At 41.8% G+C, this 26,647-nt stretch overlaps 1 long non-coding RNA gene across 1 annotated transcript in view; it reads left to right on the forward strand.

The window, feature by feature from the left end:
• The window catches only part of LOC124553598, a 39,518-nt gene extending 13,432 nt beyond the window's left edge, over positions 1 to 26,086 (forward strand). Inside the window, exon 3 of the long non-coding RNA XR_006968071.1 lies at positions 25,967 to 26,086. This is a non-coding gene — a long non-coding RNA (uncharacterized LOC124553598). The remainder of the gene's footprint in view (positions 1 to 25,966) is intronic.
• The last annotated feature ends 561 nt before the right edge of the window (positions 26,087 to 26,647 follow it).

Below are 26,647 nucleotides of genomic sequence, written 5' to 3' on the forward strand. Positions count from 1 at the left end.
CTAAATCACTCCAGGCAAATCCCTGGATGGTTTCTTTGAAAGGGTACAGCCGACTTCCTTCCCTAATCCGATGAGACCGATGACCTCGCTGTCTGGTCTCATCCACCAAAAAATCCAACCCAGCTATTGATATTACTTTCTACATAAGACGCAGTTGGGAATTCGCAGGCAACATTTTACGTAAGGCTTTTCTGTGACAGTTGCTAGTCTCTATTGAAACTCAAGTTTCCAGTACACAGTCACAATATGTTTTACACTATATCCACTCTGTGTGGGCCGCCCACTTAGAGGTGCCATGTCCCGAATTATGCAGCCCCTCCCACTGGAGTTTCGAGTCCTCCCTCAGCCATGGGTATGTGTGTTGTTATTAACATAGTTTAAGTAGTGTGTAAGTCTAGGGACCTCACCAGTTTGGTCCCATAGGAATTCACACACATACAGACACACACACACACACACACACACACATAGCGAGAGAGAGAGAGAGAGAGAGAGAGAGGGAGGGAGAAAGAGACACTATGATGTATTAAATCATGATTTGTAAAGCAGTCAACTGAAAGAGGAAAGGTACAATGAAAGATTTTAAATGGAGCAGCAGGAACTGCAGCTGACTAAAGGTTGGACTGGTAAGGGATGAGACACCGCTCTGAAACTCCTTCAACCTAACAGCTTAGAGTGTAATCTGGACAGTTCAACGAATTTCAGAAATGGCTGAACTTTCTACGGAGAAAACGCCACCCACAAAGAGCAACAGTGACAAGCCACTCACCTTCCCATTCACGCCTGACCTTTTGGTTCAACGGTGAGTTCACAGGTTCCAAGGGAATGATGCTTTCTTCAACTGCCACTCCCTACAGGCCTCCTTCACCTCTATATCTACCTGCTGGTTTCCAGCCCAGGTACCTGGCAGAACACCACCACCTATCCACAATGTGGCCGCAAGAGAAATGCAGTTCGTATATTTTACGAAACCTTTTCACCTACATGCTTATTTTGAAGAGCCTGTAGAGCACTAAGGGTATTGGATCAGTTTAGAAAGATGTTTCCCTTGGATCATCTCATACGATACAGGGCCTTCCAAATATCCTATAGCTCAGCATGACGGATTGTGAAAGCATCTGGTAGGCAGACTCTGAGGACAGAGATAACCATCGAGCACCCAAGGGATTCTCTCTGTCTAGATACATTTCAATAAACAATTTTAAAATTCATGTGTTCATGTAAGACGTTAGTAAATATATCTAAAAAATTACGATCTTTAAAATCAGTCAAATTAAGTAATGGCTTCTAAACATAATATGGTGGTGAATTACTGCACCTGTGTTGTAAGGCTTAGTATTCGCCACAACCACTTTTAAAATACAGCTCTTTGTTCAGTTCCCAAATGGTCCCACTGCTCACAGACGATTATCGAAAAGCCACTCTATGAGTGGGAGACAATCAGTATGGTATGCTGGCAATTAGATTTTACAAGACATTTTGTAAGCTTGTTGCACAGTGAGTAGCTTCTTTGTTTTATTTTTATTTACAACGTGATCCATTACAATATTTGTAATATTCCATGTATGTGTTGTGTGTGTGTCTGTTTTGTATGATGATGACAGGGGAAAGGAGAGGGTGAAAGCCAGTGCTGGCACATGGCCTGCTCCTCATGAATGACACAAAGGGGGCCAGGCTAAACATCCCCATCCAGCAGACAAACCACCATCAACAGTGTTGCATGCCCCCACTTCGTGAGACACTGCAGAAAGCTTTGGTATTCAAACGAGAACACTGGCGTAGAGACTGGTGACCAGGAGCTTTACGCCACCACCTGTCCTCCCCTCGCCACCCAAATACTGGCAGTAAAAACTTTTTTCCGCCGCCAGAATCCAAACTGCCTTACCACCAGGTCAAGCGCCACTGCACAGGATTGCATTAGCGACCTCAGCCATGGAGATGGGTTACGGCAAGCAGCTGCCATCAGATTAGAAGTGGTGGGTGCCAAGCTTCGGTGAAGAGGCTCTAAATGTACCTGTTGCCAGTCTAATGCCCACCCACTGGACCTCCAAATATGATGGTCTGGAAGGTCTGATCATCGGAGATCCATCATGAAGCTGGGACCAGACAAACTCTCTTTAAAACTGGGGCAGGTCTGCTCGATCTTCTTCCCAAACTCTGTGTGCTGCACGCTTTAAAATTTCAAGGGCTTTGATGGATCGAGAGCAAAAGTTCCTCAGATGTGGGAGGCACTTGAACGCCTGATGAAAATGGATGCCCATATACCTCACCGACGCATTCAAATTTGAAAAGATGTCCTTCAGTTTCAGTTCTGGAAGACGGAAAGGATGACGGGAACTGTTCACAAGCAACACATGCAGTTTATTTTCTGACAATTACTTGAATCCAGGTCTGTGTGCCCATCTCTCTAGTCATCTGCAGTTGTTACGTACTTGCTGCAATTGTGAAAGATGTATTGAAAACTGGAAAACTCTCCGCAACTAAAGCGCCCGAACAGTCCATTGAGGTATTGTTAGTTATAGCCATCAGAAACCACGTCACAGTTGAAAAATCCCCTTGAGGGATATAGTTTTCTTCCATAAAAGTATTCGATAAAACTTTACTAACTAGATACCTAACGTAATGTGGGGAGAAGAAACATGTAAGAAAATGAAGACGTTCCTGTACGTCTTTTCTGTATAAACATGGGACAACCTGTAGCACTGTCTGGTAGCAGAAGACAACGAAACACAGCTTCAGTACAGGTTTTATGATGAACTTTGATTGCAAATGTCAATGGAAATTCAAATATGTTCAGTAGTCAACGCTCTCTTTCCTGTCATTTGAATATCAGACACACTTTATATTGGCAGAAGTAAGCAAGAATGCCAGTTAAAAAGGCCAACAATCTTCTAAATCGCCATTTTTTTCGTTGATCAATGTCCCTACAGGTTTTCCAGTGGCCGCAACGGTTCCCCCTCCTGTGCCAACTTTTCGCCCCAGAGCAGCAGTTGCGCCCTCCGTCCTCAGTTGTTCTTTCCGTATATTCCAGTCTCTGTCTTGCCCTACGAGTTTCATACTCTGTAATTCCTGCAAGCATCATAATAGTTATTCCTTGATTCTTAATACATGAGCCATCATCACGTCTCTTCTTTTTGTAAATGTTTTCCATATAATCTTCTCCGCTCCCCATTCCGTATCTCATAAGTCTTCGTAATTTTCAACATCTTTCTATAGCACTACATCCAAAATGCTTTGTCTCTCTACTTTCTGGAATTTCCTCGTCTGACACAAAGCTGCAGTCCAAACACACATTTTCAGAAATATATTTCTCAAAACAAGGAAAATTTTTTTGATAACAATAGACTTTCTCACAAACCACGTTTCTTCCGCACATCACTATTGTCTCCTTTCTTCGATTTACTCTCAGTCCATTTTCCGTGCTCTGTAGACTGTTCATTCTATTCAGTATGTTCTGCAGATATTCCTTGATTTCACTGACATGAACAATGTCATCTGCGAATCTTATCCCTGGTGATCTTTGACTCTGTGGTTTAACCCCACTCCTGGACCGACCTGTCACTGCTTCTGCGATGTACACGTTGAACAAAATGTTCAAATGTTTGTGAATTCCCAAGGGACCAAACTGCTGAGGTCTGGGGTCCCTAGACTTACCCATTACTTAAACTAACTTATGCTAAGAACAACTCACACACCCATGTCCGAGGGAGGACTCGAATCTCTGGCGGGAGGAGCCACGCAATCCGTGACATAGCGCCTCTAACCACGTGGCCACTCCGCGCGGCCACATTGAACAGTAAGAATGAAAGAGTTCATCTCTGTCTTATACCTTTCTTAATACGAGCACTTCGTCATTTTTCTTCAGTACTAATTGTTACTTTATGATACTTATACATATGTATATTTCACGTCTTTCCGTAATGCTCACTGTTATTTTCTCAGAAATTCGATAATCCTTCACCATTCGACATTCCCTAACGTTTCTCCAAGGTCTGCTAATCCCATAAAAGAGCCTTAATTTTTCTTAAGTGTTGCTTCTTCAGAACTGCCTTTTCTAAAGCAAAACCATCGGTCACGTCCACAACTATTTTTGCATCCTATGCTAGTTGTTTCTGAAACTTGCATTCTTGAGCTACTGTACTGATTGTGCAATAAGTCACACATTTATTTCCATTTATTACCTTTGGAATTATACCGGTGATATTTTCGAAAGTCTCCACCACAACATGAAAAGACGTTTTGTTGCGTTTAATCCCAGCGCATTTAGGAATTGCAAAACTTGAGTATCTATGTCTTTTACCTTATTCAAGCGCAAGTCCTCCATAGCTGTGTCAGACTCTGACAGTAATAATGAACCCCTTATTGACGTCTGTTTCTTCTTCCAGCTCGTCACTGACAGCTCTTTTCCCTCCTAAAGCCATTAAACACCGTCTTTCCACATATCCTCTCTCTCCTCTGCGTTTAACATCGTAACTCTTTCTCCACTATTAATGTTGACACTGCCCCATTTAATTCAACGGATGTGGTTTTGCTTTTTCTGTATGCTGAATTTATCTTTTCCGACGATTATTTCTTTTTCGATTTGTTCACAATTTTCGTGCAGCTTTCTTGACATGGTATCCCTGTGCTTAGTTCCTAAGTACATATTGCTTTATTCCTGTCTTTTCCGGAGTATTTTCCTACTTCTTTCATTCGAATATCAGTTTAAATACTTCTTCAAGTGGTTCAAATGGCTCTGAGCACTATGGGACTGAACTTCTGAGGTCATCAGTCCCCTAGAACTTAGAACTACTTAAACGCAATTAATCTTGAAACGTCCCCTTTTGAAAATTTATATACGTGACTGGGCTTAAACTGACACACAATATTTTTAGCGCAACGCAATCTGACTTTCAATAATCCCTACAAAAGAGTGGCCCTGACTAACATTAACCTATACCTTTCACAAATCACTTACCTCACAAAAAACTTCGTTACTCGAACTACTGCAATACAGCGAGCACCACTACTGCCAGCTAAATAAAAGATTCAAACTACGGAAGGCACTAACTACTGATAGGCATAGTTAGCAAATGAAAGGTTTTGATAGAGAACAAACAATGTATTTACCTTCATAGTGTTGAAAAATCATAATATACATAGCAGTTCATGATATCCAGTATTACAAATTTCAAAACTCCGCCATCTCTCTCCCCAAATCCACCACTGCTGGCGGCTCACCTCCAACTGCGCAACGCTATGCGCTGTTAACATTCAGCTGCCCAACACTACAATGTCAGACAACAATGCAAACTAGCCACCGACTGCACACAGCACAGCCAGTGATTTTCATACAGAGCGCTACGTAACGTTGCCAATAAGAAAACATAAACAGCCTACTTACATAGCGCCCATACTCCCCACAAATATTTTTACAAATTGTTTTGGGCAATGGCCAATAATGATTTGATAAAAATTTTCATAATTACAATCACAAAGATATCAAATGCACACACTTATTGATACAATGTTGGTCAAAAGCTAAAATTTTCTCACAGTCCATAAAGACAGTCCTGATCATTCATCACAGTAACATTGCAGTGTTTTTCTCAAAGTCTGAGCAGTAAAAGAAAATGCACACAGAAGTAGTGGATTTCCATGCAATCTTGAAGAAGTAGTGTTGTCCTTCCAACGGAAAGACAGTGCTGACTCTTGACATGCAGACAGGTATTGGTCCACAGCAGAGCAACCCACAGCAGAGTCAGTCGAAATTTTGTAGAATATTGGTAGGTAGGTCATCACAGAGTAGACCCACTGTAGTCCTGGTAGAGATTACGGTATTGGTGGGCCACCAGAGGTGCAGACCCACTGCAGTCCTTGTAGAAATAATGGTACTGGTGAGTCAGCAAAGGTGTAGACCCATGTGCAGGTGCACAATGACCATTGAAGAGTCTTGCGGATAATATAGCAAGTCCATAAACCACCACTTGTGCACTCACAAAGTTTTTGAAATTGTCCTTGCTGTTATGCAGTCCATTGCTGAATTATTAACACACGTGCAAACACTAAGAGTCCATACTTCTCACATATTGTCCATATACTATGACCAACAGAAACATTTGCAGTGAAATGTAACTTACAAGTTACTTAATTTGATGAACTGGTGTCAATTACAATTTTATAACATAAGAATATAATAACAAAGGTACAAAATACATCATTAAAAACATAATAATACAGATAACATTTGTAGTAATACAGGCTTTACAAGAGAATGGAAATAGACATATACATCAGTGTTACAGGAATTATGACATAAGTACATACGTAAAAGATCAGAATAACTTTTGAAACATCACCTTCACATATGAGCAACAAAACAGAATAAATAATGTCTAAACATCTTTTCAAAGTAAATAACATATTATCAGAAGAATTCTACAATGCAACTCTCATCAGATAAACACAGAAAGACAGGAAGAACACAAATATACAAGAGTACACAAACACATAGCGGAATAACAGAAAGGGAAAGGGCAGGGTTTGTTTTCAGTGTAACATTTGGTACTGCAGTCCAACATAAAAACTTCATTCCATAGATCTTTCGTCTTATTTCAACATTTGTTTCCACAAAAAAAATCCTATCCAAGCATGCTTTCTGTATTTATATGTTCACATATTTCTTACCTCATTATTTATTTCCAAGAAAATCGTACCTAAACCTGTTGTCCCTAAACCCTACTTTTTTGGTTCATATCCTCTTTCAAAATACTTTTTTGGCCAAACTATTTTCTTACAGCTTCTCAATGCATTTCTTCCAATTCATCACAACTCGTTCTCTCATATAGCCTACCCCATCTTAAGCTAACTTAAATCTACTGAGCTCAGATGCTAAACTAAGGGACGAGGCAATGCAGCAGCGCAAAACAATTAACACAAACAGCAATGACAAATTCAAATTGGCAAAGTAAGCAACAATATTACAACTAGTATAAGGCAATGAGCAGCAAACAAGAAAAATAAATCAGTAGTAAACTGGCTTAGCAGAGTAACACAAATTCAAATTCAGTAACACTATGCCTGGCAAACAGCAGCAGCAAATGAAATAACTTATATCTAAACATGACATAGCTCAAGCAGAAAGAAATATTACACTAAAGACAACAATGCAGACAAGGGAAATGTACACTCCTGGAAATTGAAATAAGAACACCGTGAATTCATTGTCCCAGGAAGGGGAAACTTTATTGACACAGTCCTGGGGTCAGATACATCACATGATCACACTGACAGAACCACAGGCACATAGACACAGGCAACAGAGCATGCACAATGTCGGCACTAGTACAGTGTATATCCACCTTTCGCAGCAATGCAGGCTGCTATTCTCCCATGGAGATGAACGTAGAGATGCTGGATGTAGTCCTGTGGAACGGCTTGCCATGCCATTTCCACCTGGCGCCTCAGTTGGACCAGCGTTCGTGCTGGACGTGCAGACCGCGTGAGACGACACTTCATCCAGTCCCAAACATGCTCAATGGGGGACAGATACGGAGATCTTGCTGGCCAGGGTAGTTGACTTACACCTTCTAGAGCACGTTGGGTGGCACGGGATACATGCGGACGTGCATTGTCCTGTTGGAACAGCAAGTTCCCTTGCCGGTCTAGGAATGGTAGAACGATGGGTTCGATGACGGTTTGGATGTACCGTGCACTATTCAGTGTCCCCTCGACGATCACCAGTGGTGTACGGGCAGTGTAGGAGATCGCTCCCAACACCATGATGCCGGGTGTTGGCCCTGTGTGCCTCGGTTGTATGCAGTCCTGATTGTGGCGCTCACCTGCACGGCACCAAACACGCATACGACCATCATTGGCACCAAGGCAGAAGTGACTCTCATCGCTGAAGACGACACGTCTCCATTCGTCCCTCCATTCACGCCTGTCACGACACCACTGGATGCGGGCTGCACGATGTTGGGGCGTGAGCGGAAGACGGCCTAACGGTGTGCGGGACCGTAGCCCAGCTTCATGGAGACGGTTGCGAATGGTCCTCGCCGATACCCCAGGAGCAACAGTGTCCCTAATATGCTGGGAAGTGGCGGTGCGGTCCCCTACGGCACTGCGTAGGATCCTACGGTCTTGGCGTGCATCCGTGCATCGCTGCGGTCCAGTCCCAGGTCGACGGGCACGTGCACCTTCCGCCGACCACTGGCGACAACATCGATGTACTGTGGAGACCTCACGCCCCACGTGTTGAGCAATTCGGCGGCACGTCCACCCGGCATCCCGCATGCCCACTATACGCCCTCGCTCAAAGTCCGTCAACTGCACATACGGTTCACGTCCACGCTGTCACGGCATGCTACCAGTGTTAAAGACTGCGATGGAGCTCCGTATGCCACGGCAAACTGGCTGACACTGACGGCGGCGGTGCACAAATGCTGCGCAGCTAGCGCCATTCGACGGCCAACACCGCGGTTCCTGGTGTGTCCGCTGTGCCGTGCGTGTGATCATTGCTTGTACAGCCCTCTCACAGTGTCCGGAGCAAGTATGGTGGGTCTGACACACCGGTGTCAATGTGTTCTTTTTTCCATTTCCAGGAGTGTATATTCACATCTTAATGTCTATGTAATTAAAGTGGTGCCCCACAAGAAGTTCTTCTACCAAAAAAATTACCAAGTAGTTGAAAAGAAAATTCCATATGCAATTCCTGTGAAGGGAAATGTCTTTTTATGCTCCTTCGTTTTTTTGAATAGATCATAAAATTATTTACTGGATCTGTAGGCATAAAATATTTATATTAGTACATCTATTAAATTTTATTTTAACCAATGCTGCAGTGTGGCTAGAAACTAGATATTAAACAAAATGAGTAAATAAATACATAAAATAAGCCATACGGCATTTCTCTCAACTAGCAAGACAATAGCCGTGAAATGTTTCTCATTGTTTCATCAGGCATTTTAGTAAATATCATAAATTAAGAGCTCCTCAGTATAATCATATGTTTTCAAGTTTGAGCATGTCATATTTGCGATGCTTTCTACAAAGGAATGTCAATAGCGAGGATAATGGCCTCCCTTTTTTTTCTACCTGTGGCTCTGAAAAGGCACACACTGATGGCTTTTTCTCCAGGCGTCTGACACAGCTGGGTGCCCACGACGCGTTACGTGCAAGTGGTCACTTAACTTTCTTACGGAAATATTTACGACAGCAGTTTTCGCTACAGTGACTGTCTCATATAAAAAATTTCACGGGTCGAGAATTTGCGTTGCAAATGTGTACATACAAAATCTTATGAATATAACAGTGTCCAAAAAATTTTCGCCGGCATTGTGATATATTCACGCATTTACACACATTTCATAACTCTTAAAGTACGATTCTTGGTTTCCAACATTCTTTTTCACAAGTCAGAGTCCCTAACCATTATTCATTACTCCTTACCTTATTACACATATAAATATTTGTCGACACTTCTTCAATATTTCATCATAACAGATACGTAGCATAATCAAATTCCTCATATAGCATCAGCTTATTGACCATAAACATACCTCAGCAGTGTAATACACATCGTCATCGTAAAAATAACATCATAACACCTCAGTCAAATCTCAAAAACGTCGTAGCTTTCTGCAATAATTTCAAACCCAAAAAAATAGTCTCTGCTCATTTCAATAGTTTCACCTACCTCAAACGTACCTTAAAAATCATGATCTCATACCAAATACATCATTCAAAGCTCTCATAGTATCACAATGGTTCTGAAAAAATATGAAGAGTTCACAAAGTACAGACAAACTACAATTTTGTAAGTGTGAAGTTATCCAACTGTGTAATTACATAAACATCTGTCACTGACGTAGTAAAAAAAATGTTTGTCTCTCTCAGTTAAATGATCAGATAGCTGTGAAATTTGTGTGTTAGAGAAATATGGTACCGATGTGTAAAGTTGTATAAGCAAATACTACATTAGCTAGGGCTCCTTGTGCTTGCCACACACATGGTACACAAAGTAAGCGTGTACCCCCTGAGGATTAATGTAATTATACCCTCAGGTGTTACAGATGACAGCAATGGAATGAAATGTATCACGGAAAACCCTTGTATCATTGTACTTCAAATATCTAAAAAAAATAAATGTTTTGAGTGCGAAATTAATCACTCAAATACGTGTACTGTAGCGCTAAACTGTGCGTCATGTTGTAAGATAATCTCTGTCTAAGTCTCGTAGTTATCGTCCTCCGAAAGCTAAGTTCTGCAGAAGTCAATGTACTTACTTCATGATAAACAAAAGTGAAATGCTTTGCGTATAAATATCGTAGTTATTACGCTTATTGTTGTGATGAAGAAAGTACTGTACTGTAACGTATTGTTGTGCTATGGAAAAGGCTGTCTCATTGTAGCTGTACCACAAAAGTTACTACTAAAACATGTTTTACTTTCCAGAATAAAACAGAAAACTGTGCAGATATAAAACAGAAACACTGCAAAAGCAACATTGTAGATTGTCACTAATTAGTAGCGTCGTGATAAAATCGTGTAGCTGTCACATAAACTAACCACTGTGTCGTCTGGTATCTCACTGAAAGTACTTTAAATCCAGAATGTATTTTCAAGTAAACCAAAATGTTGCATTAAAATCTCATTAGCAGTACCAGTATATGTTCCAAGTATGTAAGCCGTACAGTCGTTACGTAATCGTGCAACTAACAAGCAAGAATGTACACACACAATAACACTGTGACGTCTATTCACTATAACAATGCATTCGTAATATCTGTTTAAATAAGTTCTCTTGGTTCTTGATTGGATATTTAACTTCAAACATTGTTGCATGGTAACAGTTTCTAAGTCTGACAATGCATACAAGAAATGTGAAGTGAAAGGATTTATGGCAAAGACAAAGTTAAAAAGCAGATTATCTTTCGATAAACGGTTTTACATATGAAATGTGGTGTTAACCTTTACTCTTCCTAGTACGCAGAGTTTCAACTTCAGTGGAATTATCATGTGGTATATGGTACATAGGTAAAGAATGCTAAAATTTTTCTCAATGTTAGCGTCTATGTAATTTTTCTCGGAGCCAGCCGGCGCACGTGTCTGCCTGCGGTGCGAGTCATTGTCTGTCTCTTTGTTGCCGCACGTCGTTACTGGGATTTGGAGGTGTAACATCTACAAGTTCACGTTGTCGAGAGGGCCCTGCCCTGTTTGAAACCCGCCAGTTCTGATTAAATTCTGGTCTGTTGTTACGATTATATCGCCTGTCGTCATGTCGGCAGATCCCATAGTTTCTTTCTTGTCGGTCACGTGGTGGAGAATTTCTCCCTGAATCGTAACTGCGCGCTGGACCGTTGCGTCTAAAGTTATTCTGTCTCCCTTGATAATAATTGTTTTTGTTCCCATATTGTCCGTTTCTATGGTAATCTCTGTCATATTCATTACTACTGAAATGCGATCTTTCTCTGTAACTATTATTACTCTGCCAGTGGTTGTCATATGGTTGGCGTCTGTTTTGGTCACGATTTGCGTTGTAAGAATAGACTTGTCGTGTCCAGTTATTGTTTCTGTCGTCACGGAATTGTGACGGATGTGACCTGTAGTGATTGTTTTCCTGTTTTCGCGTTCCGCGATTGTCAGTGTCAATTTCCAGTTCTTGTAAGAGCCCCTGAAAAGCTTCAATGTCGTCTTTCCAACGTCCTGCTAAAATAATATGTCGTAAATGTTCAGGTAATTTGATTAAGCAAATGCGGATGAGTTCTGAATGGCTGTATGGATTTGAAAGATATTGATTCTTATGCAATATGTCTTCAAAATATTTCACAAGACTGGAAAATTCAGATTGTTCGAAACGTTTCATCATTATGATGCTATGTTTTACTCGGTCTTGTGTAGCTTGAGACCAATACGCTGAGAGGAAGGCATGATAAAATTCTCCTTCACTGTGACAATCGTGAATGACCGATCGCATTCTTACAGCTGGTTCATTCTCCAAGTAGCCACACATAAATTCTAATCTGTGCTGTAATGACCAGTTGGGAGGAAAACAATGAGAGAATTGATGGAGCCTTGGTTGTGGATGAATGTCGTTGCCAGAATTCTTAAATGTTTTGAATTTACGTGTAGTAATGAACAGATTATAGTCAAAATCATAATGTCGGCGAGTCACATGTCGGTCATTGTTACTCCGTTTCAGCGGTTCCATCTCAAAATTCGGTGTGCCTTGCCAATTTCTTTCATAATTTCCAAAGTGTCCGGTGTTATTATTTTGTGGTTGTTCCGTATTTCTGAGTCCCTCTTCCCGTGTTGGAGCGCGAGTGTCCTCTGAAATATGTAATTTTTGTATTACTTGTGTCAGCTGATCTTGTACTTCTCGGATTTCTCTTTGGTGTTGCGTATTAATTTGATTCTGATTTTGTTTGAATTTCCTAATTTGTTCGCACTCTTCTGTGTCATTAAAGACTACTGGTTTTGTGTCATTCAGATTATCATCTACCTTCGTAGATAAATTATTTAGCTGATTCAAAAGTTCAACTACTTTCTCTGATAGTGAACTAATTTCCTCCATGTGTCTTTCTACTGTGTCCTTTAAGTTTTCCTGAGTTTTTGCAAGTTGCGTAACCGAATCGGTAGATGCAACTGAGTCAATTTTAGCTTGCAAGGTCTCATGATTTTCATGAACGATAATTTGCAGTTCTTTTATGGCTGCTTCGTGATTCTGTAACGCATTTTCACGCCGCAAAAAAATAGGTTGAAAATGCTCACAAATTTGTGTTTTTACGTCGTTACAGACTTTTTGACATTTCGATTCGGTTTTATGTAACTCAGTAGTTAAATCTTCACGTGTGTGTTCAAGCGTGGTGTGAAGATTTTGTTCCATTGCATCTAACTGTTGCTGTGTTTGTCTCTGGTGTTCTTCCATTGTGTCTAACTTTTGAAGATTTTGTTCCATTGTGTCTAACTTTTGAAGCTTTTGCTGTGTTTGTCTCTAGTGTTGTTCCATTGTGTCCAACGTTTGAAGCTTTTGCTATGTTTGTCTCTGATTTTGTTCCATTTGTTGCATTAGCTGTAATAACAATGCATTAGTGTCTGGAATCTGTTCCTCTACACTTTTCGGCAGAGCATTTGCACCGGCAACATTCACATTTTGACAATCAGAAAATGTGTCTTGACTTATTTGAGAAAACGGTGAGGATGCAAAACCTGAATCTACAGAATTTGCAAAATTGTGTCCTGTCATTCCCAATTCCTGAGGCGAGCTGTTGCCGACCGATCGATCGATAATGCTTCCCTGTTCACTAATTGTTTCACTGCCTATGCCATTGTTTGCCGCCCGCTAAATTTCCCTATGCACAATTACCAAATTACTATGTTGAACATTAGTTAATTCATTACATGGTAGCGCTAACACACTGCTTTCATCTTCACTGTCATTTCTCGGTTTACTTTGGAGCCTAGTATAACGTTTTTCACACGCCATTATTGTCACAATATTTCACACGATAACACAGAAAAACACAATTTGAAGAGCAAAAATAAGAGAACACATTAACATACCACTGAAAATAATATCTACTTAATAGCAGCTGCGAAATACTTGGTGCAAATCTACATGCGTGCCACACCTGTTTTACTGTACAACAATGAAAGACTGCAACTACAAAGGAAATTCTCTCTATAATTATGCACCAGCAATAAACAATAGCTACACTAATTACACAAACTACAAGAAAAAATCAGAAGATTCCAGTGAGGTATCCTGGCAGGGTCGCCATATGAAACATCCCCTTTTGAAAATTTATATACGTGACTGGGCTTAAACTGACACACAATATTTTTAGCGCAACGCAATCTGACTTTCAATAATCCCTACAAAAGAGTGGCCCGGACTAACATTAACCTATACCTTTCACAAATCACTTACCTCACAAAAAACTTCGTTACTCGAACTACTGCAATACAGCGAGCACCACTACTGCCAGCTAAATAAAAGATTCAAACTACGGAAGGCACTAACTACTGATAGGCATAGTTAGCAAATGAAAGATTTTGATAGAGAACAAACAATGTATTTACCTTAATAGTGTTGAAAAATCATAATATACATAGCAGTTCATGATATCCAGTATTACAAATTTCAAAACTCCGCCATCTCTCTCCCCAAATCCACCACTGCTGGCGGCTCACCTCCAACTGCGCAACGCTATGTGCTGTTAACATCCAGCTGCCCAACACTACAATTGCAGACAACAATGCAAACTAGCCACCGACTGCACACAGCACAGCCAGTGATTTTCATACAGAGCGCTACGTAACGTTGCCAATAAGAAAACATAAACAGCCACAGCCTACTTACAACCTAAGGACACCACACACATCCATGCCTGTGGCAGGATTCGGACCTGCGACGTAGCGGTCGCGCGGTTCCAGACTGTAGCGCCTAGAACCGCTCGGCCACTCCGGCCGATAATATTTGTTCCATTACAGAAAGATTTTTCTCAGTTATTCTACTCGTACCTACACTGATCAGCCAGAACATAATGGCCTACTATCGATATAAATCCATCCAGGCGATAGCGGCGTCAGCAGGCGAGATATGCCTGCTGATCAGACACACGTACGGTGCATGTGGTATCAATGAGTGTGCTGTCTGTGTGTACAATTGTGAAGGCGCGCGCTATGTCTGAGTTTGACCGAGGGCAGACTGCGATGGCGTGGAGGTTAGGTACGAGCATTTCAAAAACCGCAAGGAGAGCTGTGGTGAATGTCTTCAACGCCAAGGACAAACCACGTCCAGACGTCGTAGGGTTGGGTCGCCACCTCTCATTACAGATGTGGGATGTAGTAGGCTGGGCGGACTGGCAAAACAGGACAGGCTGCCAACTGTGGCGGAACTGACACGAGACTTTAACGCTGGGCAGGGCACAAGTGTGTCTGAACTCACAGTGCACCGAACACTCCTAACGATGGGCCTCCACAGCCGACGGCCCATGCTTGTGCTAATATGAACAGCACGACACTGACGACTTCGCCTGGAATGTTCAGCACTGGGCAGTGCAACAGTGGCAGAGCCTTGCATGGCTGTATGAATCCCGATACCTTCTTCATCCCAATAGCAGGGCGCGAATCTTTCGCTTTCCAGCGGAACAGCCCCTTGAACCCCCGCAATACCTGACGTCTGTCATTCTACATGCTTCCCTGGGTTTGGTGGACGTAATTCAACCTCCCTCTGTGGTTCATTTCTCCTGTAATTACCTGACGTATTTGGCTGTAGTTGCGTTCTTGCACCACCTCCACATCTACTTTCTCTCCATTGACCTGGCGATCGCTGATTAAAATCAGTCTGTCGGTTTTCCCGAAGTCCCCAATTTCCATTCCTATTCTCGTCCACATATGTCCTGTTCCAATTATTATTATTATTGTTAAAACCATACCCATTACGTTGTGGTCCCGTATTTCCACTACTCCTACTTATTTAAGTATTTCCATTTCGTCTGGAATTCAATCCCATTACCGATCTACCCTTGTTACCATTACTAGTCTCTTTATTGCTTGTCCTTTAAAAGTTATTCTGTCCTGACTCACGACGTCTTGGAGCGTCATTTTCATACATGAACTCAACCTCTAGCAAAACACCTTCAAAGGTTTCAAAATTATCGCCCTCACGTCCTATCAGTGCTTGTTGACATTTAATTGGTAATTTAGTTTTGCATATCTGTATCAAATCTCTATCGCTATATGGGCTGTCTAAACATTGATTTCTTTTCGCCATATTCTCAAAGCGTTAGACCGCAGTTCTCTCTTGCGAGTTTTCAAATGAGACATTTTGCAATAGACCGTACTTTATTCTCTTTTGCGCCACAGGTGACCAACATCTAGCTATAAAGACTGCTCGAAACGAACCATACGAATTGCAAGTTTCTACTGTTTTATGCATGGTTTCGACTATACTTCCTTCCATGTGTGCACAAATGAAATCTAGTTTATGTTTCACAGGCCAATGTGCTGGTATTCCTACTTTGAACTGATCAATAAATGTGCGAGGATGTAGACCATCTTCCTTATAGTGCAGGTTATTGCGCGCTGTATGAAAGTGGTTACCATCATAATTTCTTGCTTCGCTCTGTGACATCATACCTTCTGTGTTTTGAAAACTCGAATTCTGTTCTATGTTTGCATAAAATTTACGCAAACATGTGTAATTGGGCTCATTCTGTGACAATTGTGCCGCAGAATCACTTGCAGGTTTCATTGCGCAATATGTGTGCATAACACCCACTACCGGCTCTGTATCTTGTCTTGTAAGCAATTCTGGCTCGTGAGACACTGCACTGTAACCCATTGGTATTTATCCTACATGTTGTGGTGTTGCGTAATGTGTCGCTATTGCTTGGTCTGAGTATGTCACGCTTTGTGCTTGATGTACGTAACCTTGCTGCAACCCTCATTCTCAACTGACCTGCTATTCTCTCTTGAGCAAGTGGTCGCAAACCACATTGTTCCCTACTGTTACCGTATTCTTCTGGGATATGTTGTTTTGGACTAATTTCCCGATCTCTGTTTACGTTTTCGGACTGACATTCACATATGCCTTTCTGTCTCACTTCACCTGTACATTCGCATCCTCGTTCTGTCGTATTATGGGCGGCTGTTGAATTTGCCGTCTTCACAGTATTATCTACAAACATAACGAAGATTCTGTCGTCGTTTTCGACTCCCCACTAACGCTTTCCGCGTCTCCTCGACTTTCTTTTGAATGCAAAACTTCCTTTCTGAGCCGTTGAAATTGATGTACGTTTTTCTCTTGTATCTTTAAAATACGAGCATCGAATTTCCTAAATGCAGCTTTCGTTGTTCTTTTGTGAGACATCGTTTTAGCAATGATATGTGTCGCTTTCGTCGACGCTCTGATGGCAAAGGCTTCGACGTGTAGTTTAACTTTTTTGACACTTTGTTGTGTATCTTCATGTAACAGTGGGACAGTGTCAATGTCTGTTCTCATTTGTGTGTGCCCTGTAACAAGCGTTTGAAGCGTAATTTGTGCTTCTTGAGCTTCAGTTCGAATTCGGTCTAACTGACCTTGGTTTTTTCTATTTATTTGTTAGTTTCTCTCAGCCCCACTGCTATGTGCCCTTCTAACTCTTTTTGCCTTGAGTTATGCCCCTTCTAAATGCCCTGCTAATTCTTTTTGTCCTTGGGTTATGCGCCCTTCTAAACGCTTTTCGGTTTCTTGAGATTATTGTAATAAACGTTTGTTTGATTCCTGAGATTGTTGTAATAACCGCTGCTACATACCACATATGTTGGCGTTTTCCACTCCTACATAATTTTCGCCCGTTGCCATTTGATGTAACCATTCCCTCTCTCGTTTTTCGTGAATCGTTTCCTTCTCTTCTGAACACAGTGTAGGTGCATTAACACTCGTTCTTCCATGTGGTTGCAAACCTGTCTGATTCAATATGTTCACGTTCGGTTCTACAAACTGTAAATTACTGTCAACGGATTCTACATCTGAATAATGTGCAATGCTGTCCTCCTGTCCATTTCTTTGACCACATTGAACACCATGTGCTACATTTTCGGTCTCATTCGGTATTTCTACGTCCTCTGTTTCGTGTTGTTCACGCTGATCTGGCTGTTGCGTGTCCAACTCGATCCTATCAAGGTCTGCCATGACTTCTCTCTACCTTGACCTACTGTTTTCTGTCATTTTTGATCGTTCCTCTTAGCGTTGCTGTTGGTTAGTATTTCGAACCTTACTACGCGTTAACATCAGATTATACGACTTGACTCTACCCCAAAATATGATTCACGCAGTCCTATATTCAATACGTTCGCTCGTCTTTCCTTTAGCCTTTTTTGTTACTGGTTTTGAGACAGAACTCAACACAACCGTATAGAACAATGTATTGCGCCAGCAATTAAAACATACACAAATACACATCTATCTACACTTATTTACTTAACTTTTTTACTACTACACAGTTGAGTCACATTTCAATGAAAACTATTTTTCTCCATTTTGAATTAGCTTTTTGTTTACCCTCAATAGACTATCAGAATGCTGTTAATTCAAAATCCTGTATTTTATATCTCAGCCGAATGCTGTTTATTCAGTATCCCGGCAGGGTAAGCCATTTGTAAGGTCGCTGACATGTCTTACAGTTTTATGCAAGTGGATAACGTATTTTACACGCCAATGGATAATGTATCTTGCGACAGGGAGGTAAAATAATAAAGAAGTGCGGTTTCAGCGTTTTCCCACGAAATGCTGCATATACAAATGTTGGTTAAAAATGTTATTTAAATTTTGGCTCTCACGTAAGTCTCAGTGGATGATTTCCACACTTGGTGCATTAGTACACTTCCACAGCCGCGCATTTGTTATAAATTTTGAATTAATTATTCACTCAGACATAAGTACAGTTTATGCTATGGAACGAGAATTTGGCGACTATTATACAAAAATCAGTTTTTCACGACACAGTTCAATCACTACTTATTGGCGTTGTCCTTTTCTTTCACACAATGAAATTAGCACTGGTGAGACGGTTTACAGCTTTTTTTTAATAATAATTTGACTCCTAGCCCCCAATAGCAGTAATGTGGGCTGCTGTAATCGAAAGTTATTCAATCAATTCGAACAGAACCACAAGTCCCACTGTCCTCTTTGTTCTAACAGTTTTGGCGCGAAATCATAGTTCACCACATGTTCACTTACGACGATGCGCACCTCGTAAATCGCACTCACACAAATAATCGTAGCACTTCCAGTTCACCAAATATATGCTTGAGCACTTGCACTATTAAACAATACTCTTTGTCGAAATAAATCGGCGCGGAAAAGGATTCTCAAACGACCACATGGGCCACCCTCAAGTGGGGCTTGCTCGCCACCCACCCTCCAAAACGACTGACTAACTGTAACACCTACAGCGCCTCTCGGTGTTGAAAATACAAAAATAGCTCCCAAATTAGCTCCCATGTCCTTAAAATATCAATTCACAAAATGACCCAAGTCCCTCCACAAGTAGTAGTTACGAAAAACAAATAAAAAACAAATAGAGGGAAATATCTAGTATAGAAAGCAAAAGAAAAGAAAAGGAAAATTTAATTATAAATTTTAGAAACATGTGATCGGGGAGAAACAGTAGAAAATATTAAAATATTAGTTATTCCAATACGTAAGAAAATCAATATTATAGTCATAGAACGTAGGCCTGGGACACCAAAGACTGTATTTATGCACGTATAAATAGTCATACGTTGTAATTACGATACTCCAGTCTCTAGTCTGTTCTAGTTCGGAACTTATTTAGGACGTACAGCTTTAGAGAACAACAATTGGGACTTTATTAAACGGGCATCAAGAATAGATCGTGAGGAGATTGTTTTTGAGGATTGTCAATTCAAGACTTTAATTTGGACTTTTATCAGATTAGATAAACGGGAAGGTGAATAGTAATCTCTTTGCCTTTAATGTCAATTCATGTGAATATTTAATCGCTTTACTGAATGGAAAACTATAACCGGATTCAGACTTTGAATTGTGATAGTGGGAAACTTTAGCTTCACGCGACTGGTGATCATAGTTAATGACAGTTTGCGTATATTAAATAGAAATAACTTATTTACCGAAAATGACAGGATATTATCTAACATCTCTGATGCTAGTGGGAATCCTACTTAGACATCTAATTAAAGCACTTGTTTGAATGAGATCGTATGAGTGGACCTATTTATTAATAATTCTTGTCAATAAACGTTGTTAATTTGAAACATAATACAAGTCTTTAACATTAATTTAAGTTAGATTAACAAACGTTAAGGTTACGTGATCTATGCCAAGAACAAACTAGCGATTCGTAACTAAAACAATTGAACGAAATGTTAAAGTATCGTCGTCTGTAAACATTGGTAGTAAAGCTACTAAAGATTTTTTCTCTCAGAGTTGGGAAGACTATAAGTGTAGTGACCCACGTTTAACATTGGGTTTTAAAAGTGGTGAAATTGATAGTTAGCTAGGACAATATTAAATAAAAGTAAAACCCTACAATGACAGTCAATGTGTAAAAAACGAAATCAGACTTTCACGTAGTAGACGAAAATGCGAAAACAGAAAAAGGGCGGCTACACAACGACTGAACTCTGGCCAAGATGGCCACTAGCTTATATAGGCTCGGACGTCAACCCACCTGGCAATGCAAGTACCAGTATCACCAGTTTAGGTTACAAATTTTGATACATACGTTCCTCGACAGAAATAAGTACACCATCGGAACCGCGCTAAAAAGTACGTCTAAAATACTATGTTACATTAATTTCAGGGATTATTCTATCGCCCGTAAATCAAGTTTCAGTTTTTGCAAACATTCGCCACTTGGCGCAAATTTGTGTGTTAACATCTGTGCTGCAAAGTTTTAACATAGGACTGCATGTGGCACCGTTTGTAGACGTAATCAACAGCGATCTACACATTGCGATGCTCAAAATCTTCATATCTATAAAAATTAATTAATTGTGGGCGATAAATGTTAATAATAATTTGCAAACAATGATAACTATTGCAAGTTAAGTGTGTAGTATAACTTAACTAGTTTAAAATACGTGTGATGCCACCCAAAATATTATATAGTGCCGTTCTTTACGTCATGAATTTTCTATTGAATTTTATGAACAGTGATGGTGACGTAGTGAAAGAACTGGAAGCGAGATGTAGCAAAGCTAATGCAGTGAGCGCTCAGCTACGATCTACTCTCTTCTGCAAGAAGGAAGTCAGTAGCAAGACTAAGTTATCTGTGCACTGTTCAATCTTTCGACCAACTTTGTTGTATGGGAGCGAAGGCTGGGTGGATTCAGGTTACCTTATCAATAAGGTTGAGGTTACGGATATGAAAGTAGCTAGGATGGTTGCAGGTACTAGTAGATGGGAACAAAGGCAGGAGGGTGTCCACAATGAGGAAATCAAAGAAAAACTGGGAATGAACTTTAAAGATGTAGCAGTCAGGGCGAACAGGCTTAGATGGTGGGGTCATGTTATACGCATGGGAGAAGCAAGGTTACCCAAGAGACTCATGGGTTCAGCAATAGAGGGTAGGAGGAGTCGGGGTAGACCGAGGAGAAGGTACCTGGATTCGGTTAAGAATGATTTTGAAGTAATAGGCTTAACATCAGAAGAGGCACCAATGTTATAAGGGGGACTATGCTCCAGACTGAACGCTGAAAGGTATAATCAGTCTTAAATGATGATGATGATGATTATGATTTTGTAAACAGTTTCCCATCAAACTTTGTTTATTGCTCTTTACGCGCTTAATTATTTATGAATCTTAACGTACGACTACGGCATTCGATCCGCTATGACGAAACGTTTTTAATGAGTGGCTGCTCGTCCCTGTAAGTTGTTTACTATCTTTATTAATCTTTCAGTATTCGTGATAGTAACCGATTTTGACGTTGCTACAGCTTTTGCGTCTCGTGACTTGAAATAAACATCGATCTTTCAGAAGGTGCACATTGCAGACCACAATCCACTGCCGCATCGCTCTTCATAGTTCTCGCGTAATGCGCAGAAAACCAAACAGTGCCCCCAGCTGCGGGCCGCGCAGACCGACCTCTGCAAATCCGGCGCGGGTGCGGCGCGCGCTTCCGGGAATCTCCACAAAGCAGTCCTTGCGTACTAGAAACGTCCATCTAGTAACGGGAGTTTGTACCGGCACGATCTTAACTGTCATCTCAAGCCCAGGGTGGCAAAAAGGCACACCACATAGCGGCAAATTTTGGTCCTTTCTAAAATTAATTAAAATGCCACTGTGACGTTACAAGAATACACAAGTTACTATATATGACAAGTTTAAGATTTATCCTGAAATGATAACACAACCTCTCCCTTTCTCATTCTACATTTTAATTTATCAAACCTTTCAAGGTTCATATGGTAAATACAAAAAGATTTAATTACTTTCAACTCCCAACAGGTCAATTACCATGTAGACATTGAATATGTGATCATTAAAACTTTATCTCTATATATGAAAATATTATGACAAGTGAAACAATTAAACGTTTATCAACGATATTTACATCTACCTTGTTGTACATGAGCAATGGGCTAAGTTGGTGGAGAATGAACTCTATCTTTTGAACTAATCAAAACTATCGCGTACTCTTGAATGTCTATATTCGAAACGTATGCAGGTTGGAGTGAGCAAATATCGACTCAACATTTTAACTCGCCTAAAGCGTGTTGGTACATTACCGATCGAAAACAGTGGCGGCGTTGCCTCCGTGCTGGATCTGAAACGCTAATTCCCTACTCGGGCCTTGACTGAATTCAATCAGTCTTAACTTCCCTCCGTTCCGTACAATGTTAAATGTTCCCTAGTCGAAATTAATGGCAATTTCACACTCGCTATGGGCTGGAGCGACATGCACAAATCTCAGCCCCCAGAAATTCCCGCAGGAATATGCACTGCCGCTTTACGTTTGTCGCCAGGATACGTGAAACATACCGCCCTCACTTCGCAAATGTAAAGTTTGAGTCTCAACGTCTTCGCTACTTTTACCACACGCATGTGAGTATCCCATCACGAGACCAGAGCTCTCTGTGTGTTAACTTAATTCTCAAAATTCTTTTATATGACGTTACTCTCCCCACCGCGGTTCTACTACGTCACACAGTATCGCTTTAGCCAACTGCTTCCTCGTTATATGTGAATTCTTATTTTTCTTGCTTGGGTCCCTGCTATCCTCGTTAATGTAGTATCACAATTTACCCACAGTCTCGGCTGTGTTTATTCTAAAAAGTACTACACTCCTGGAAATTGAAATAAGAACACCGTGAATTCATTGTCCCAGGACGGGGAAACTTTATTGACACATTCCTGGGGTCAGATACATCACATGATCACACTGACAGAACCACAGGCACATAGACACAGGCAACAGAGTATGCACAATGTCGGCACTAGTACAGTGTATATCCACCTTTCGCAGCAATGCAGGCTGCTATTCTCCCATGGAGACGATCGTAGAGATGCTGGATGTAGTCCTGTGGAACGGCTTGCCATGCCATTTCCACCTGGCGCCTCAGTTGGACCAGCGTTCGTGCTGGACGTGCAGACTGCGTGAGACGACGCTTCATCCAGTCCCAAACATGCTCAATGGGGGACAGATCCGGAGATCTTGCTGGCCAGGGTAGTTGACTTACACCTTCTAGAGCACGTTGGGTGGCATGGGATACATGCGGACGTGCATTGTCCTGTTGGAACAGCAAGTTCCCTTGCCGGTCTAGGAATGGTAGAACGATGGGTTCGATGACGGTTTGGATGTACCATGCACTATTCAGTGTCCCCTCGACGATCACCAGTGGTGTACGGCCAGTGTAGGAGATCGATCCCCACACCATGATGCCGGGTGTTGGCCCTGTGTGCCTCGGTCGTATGCAGTCCTGATTGTGGCGCTCACGTGCACGGCGCCAAACACGCATACGACCATCATTGGCACCAAGGCAGAAGCGACTCTCATCGCTGAAGACGACACGTCTCCATTCGTCCCTCTATTCACGCCTGTCGCGACACCACTGGAGGCGGGCTGCACGATGTTGGGGCGTGAGCGGAAGACGGCCTAACGGTGTGCGGGACTGTAGCCCAGCTTCATGGAGACGGTTGCGAATGGTCCTCGCCGATACCCCAGGAGCAACAGTGTCCCTAATTTGCTGGGAAGTGGCGGTGCGGTCCCGTACGGCACTGCGTAGGATCCTACAGTCTTGGCGTGCATCCATGCGTCGCTGCGGTCCGGTCCCAGGTCGACGGGCACGTGCACCTTCCGCCGACCACTGGCGACAACATCGATGTACTGTGGAGACCTCACGCCCCACGTGTTGAGCAATTCGGCGGTACGTCCACCCGGCCTCCCACATGCCCACTATACGCCCTCGCTCAAAGTCCGTCAACTGCACATACGGTTCACGTCCACGCTGTCGCGGCATGCTACCAGTGTTAAAGACTGCGATGGAGCTCCGTATGCCACGGCAAACTGGCTGACACTGACGGCGGCGGTGCACAAATGCTGCGCAGCTAGCGCCATTCGACGGCCAACACCGCGGTTCCTGGTGTGTCCGCTGTGCCGTGCGTGTGATCATTGCTTGTACAGCCCTCTCGCAGTGTCCGGAGCAAGTATGGTGGGTCTGACACACCGGTGTCAATGTGTTCTTTTTTCCATTTCCAGGAGTGTATATTGTACTCACCTTATTTCCTTCTGCACTGCAGTTGGGCCTTCTTTTGTTAATGTTAATTGGGTTTCCCAATGCCATTAGCCACTTGCACTGCTCTCCAAACTCCGTTCACTTTATCTCATTTGGGCATGGCCATGTCGTTATAAGGGTAGACATCGTTTTGTTATTCAGTACATGAGATTGCCAAATGACTTCCTGTTGAAAATATAGAGATATTTTCTGGGGATTTTATTCTGTATCATATGTATGAAGCTTATGTAAGGTCCGAAAAATGCGGACACCTTACAAAGGCCCCAGAGAGGCAATTCTCACGTTGCGGTTGATAATGGAAGCAAGACTAAAGAAAAATCACGGCGCTTTCATAGGATTTGTAGACTTGGAAATAACATTTGACAATGTAAAGTGGTGCCAGATGTTCGAAATTCTGAGAAAAATAGGGTTAAGCTATAGGGAGAGACGGGTAATGTACAATATATGAAAGAGCCGGGAGGGAATAATGAGAGTGGACGACCAAGAACGAAGTGCTTCTTTTAAAAGGGGTGGAAGACAGGGATGTTATCTATCACCCCTACTGTTTAATCTGCATAAGCAAGAAGTACTGATTGAAATAAAAGAGAGGTTCGCGGGGGGGGGGGGGGGGGGCGGTGAGGGGGTTAATATTCTAGTTGAAAGGATATCAATGATGGAATGAGATTGGTATCCAGAGTTAAAGTGCAGAAGAATTGCAGCGTATGCTGAATGGAATGAGCAGTTTAATGAGTACAGAATGTGGATTGAGAGTAAATCGAAGACAGACGAAAGTAACGATAAGTGGCAGAAATTAAAACAGCGAGAAACTTAACATCAGGATTAATGGTCACGAAGTAAATGAATTCTGGTAAAGTAACCAATAACGGATGGAGCAAGGAGGACATCAAAAGCAGACAAGCACACGCAAAAAGGGCTTTTCCGACCAAGAGAAATCTACTAGTATCAAAAATAGCGCTCAATTTGAGGTGGAAATTTCTGAGAATGTACGTTTGGAGCACAGCGTTGCATGAAAGTTAAACTTGGACTGTGGGAAAACTGGAACAGAAGAGAATCGAAGCATTTTAAATGTGGCGCTACAGACGATTGTTGAAAATTAGGTAGAGGTACTGCACAGAATCGGAGACGAAAGGAATATGTGGGAAACACTGACAGGAAGAAGAGACAAGATGATAGGACATCTGTTAAGAGATAAGTAAATGGCTTCCATGGTACTAGAGGAGACTAGAGGAGACTAGAGGGACTGGAATACTTCTAGCAAACAGTTGAGCACATACGTGGCAAGTGCTACTCTGAGATGAAGAGGATGGCACAGGAAAAGAATTCGTGGCGGGCCGCATCAAGCCAGTCAGAAGAATGTTCATTAAAAAGAAACAAGAGGTAGCAAATCGGCTGTGTCCTTGCCTGCAGTTTCCCTAAGAGATTCAGAGAAACCGGTGAAAAACTGAATCTGGATGCCATAGTTGGGATTCAAAAGGCTGTGATCACGGATGCGAGCTCAATGTCGCACACTGAGCCTCGTCGGTAAACTTTTCCAAATAAAGTCGTTTAATTCTGTGGTATAGAACTCCATTGATAATTACTACGTATGTGCTCGAACTTTACAGTAGTAGTTTCAGTTTCGACTTTTAAAATCCATTCCAATATCTGTTGTTTTATTAAGGGGAAATGTTACTACGTATTCGTCATTGTAAACACTTCTGCTTACGTTGTTAACAGGTTCAGCATGGGGCCGTGGCTGATCAACACGTACTTCAGCAATGGTTGTGCACGGATAGTGGCCTAGCATAGCACCTTATGTACAGCTGAAGTAAGGAAGTACAGTGTATTTACTTTTTAATAAATGAAGGTTAATAGTCTTCATTGTTTTAAATGATGCTCCAATCTCACAAGCCACGATGTTTCAATTGGCAGTCCTTGAAATGTCGTATGGATTCCATATACCAGAAAGAACTGTAAAATTTAATATAATTGATATGCACATCATGCAGTTGACAGTTTATTTAAGAAGGTGTATATACGCATTGAAAAAGATTCTGACAGATTTTCAAGTTTACTTTTTTTTCAAATATTGGACGATATACTATGTGATCTACAGTATCCAGACACCACCAAAAAACATATGTTTTTCATATTCGGTGCATTGTACTGCCACCTACTGCCAAGTACTCCGTATCAGCGACCTCAGTAGTCATTAGATATCGTGAGAGAGCAGAATGGGGCGCTCCACGGAACTCACGGACTTCGCATGTGGTCAGGTGAGTGTGTAACGAGCAAACAGTGATCGATTAAACAGTGGAAAAACGTTGTGTGGAGTGACGAATCACGGTACATGTGGCGATCGGATGGCAGGGTGCGGTTATGGCTAATGTCTGGTGAACGTCATCTGCCAGCGTGTGT

This window comes from Schistocerca americana, chromosome 11 (genome assembly GCF_021461395.2).
Source record: "Schistocerca americana isolate TAMUIC-IGC-003095 chromosome 11, iqSchAmer2.1, whole genome shotgun sequence".
NCBI classification, from domain to species: Eukaryota; Metazoa; Arthropoda; class Insecta; order Orthoptera; family Acrididae; genus Schistocerca; species Schistocerca americana.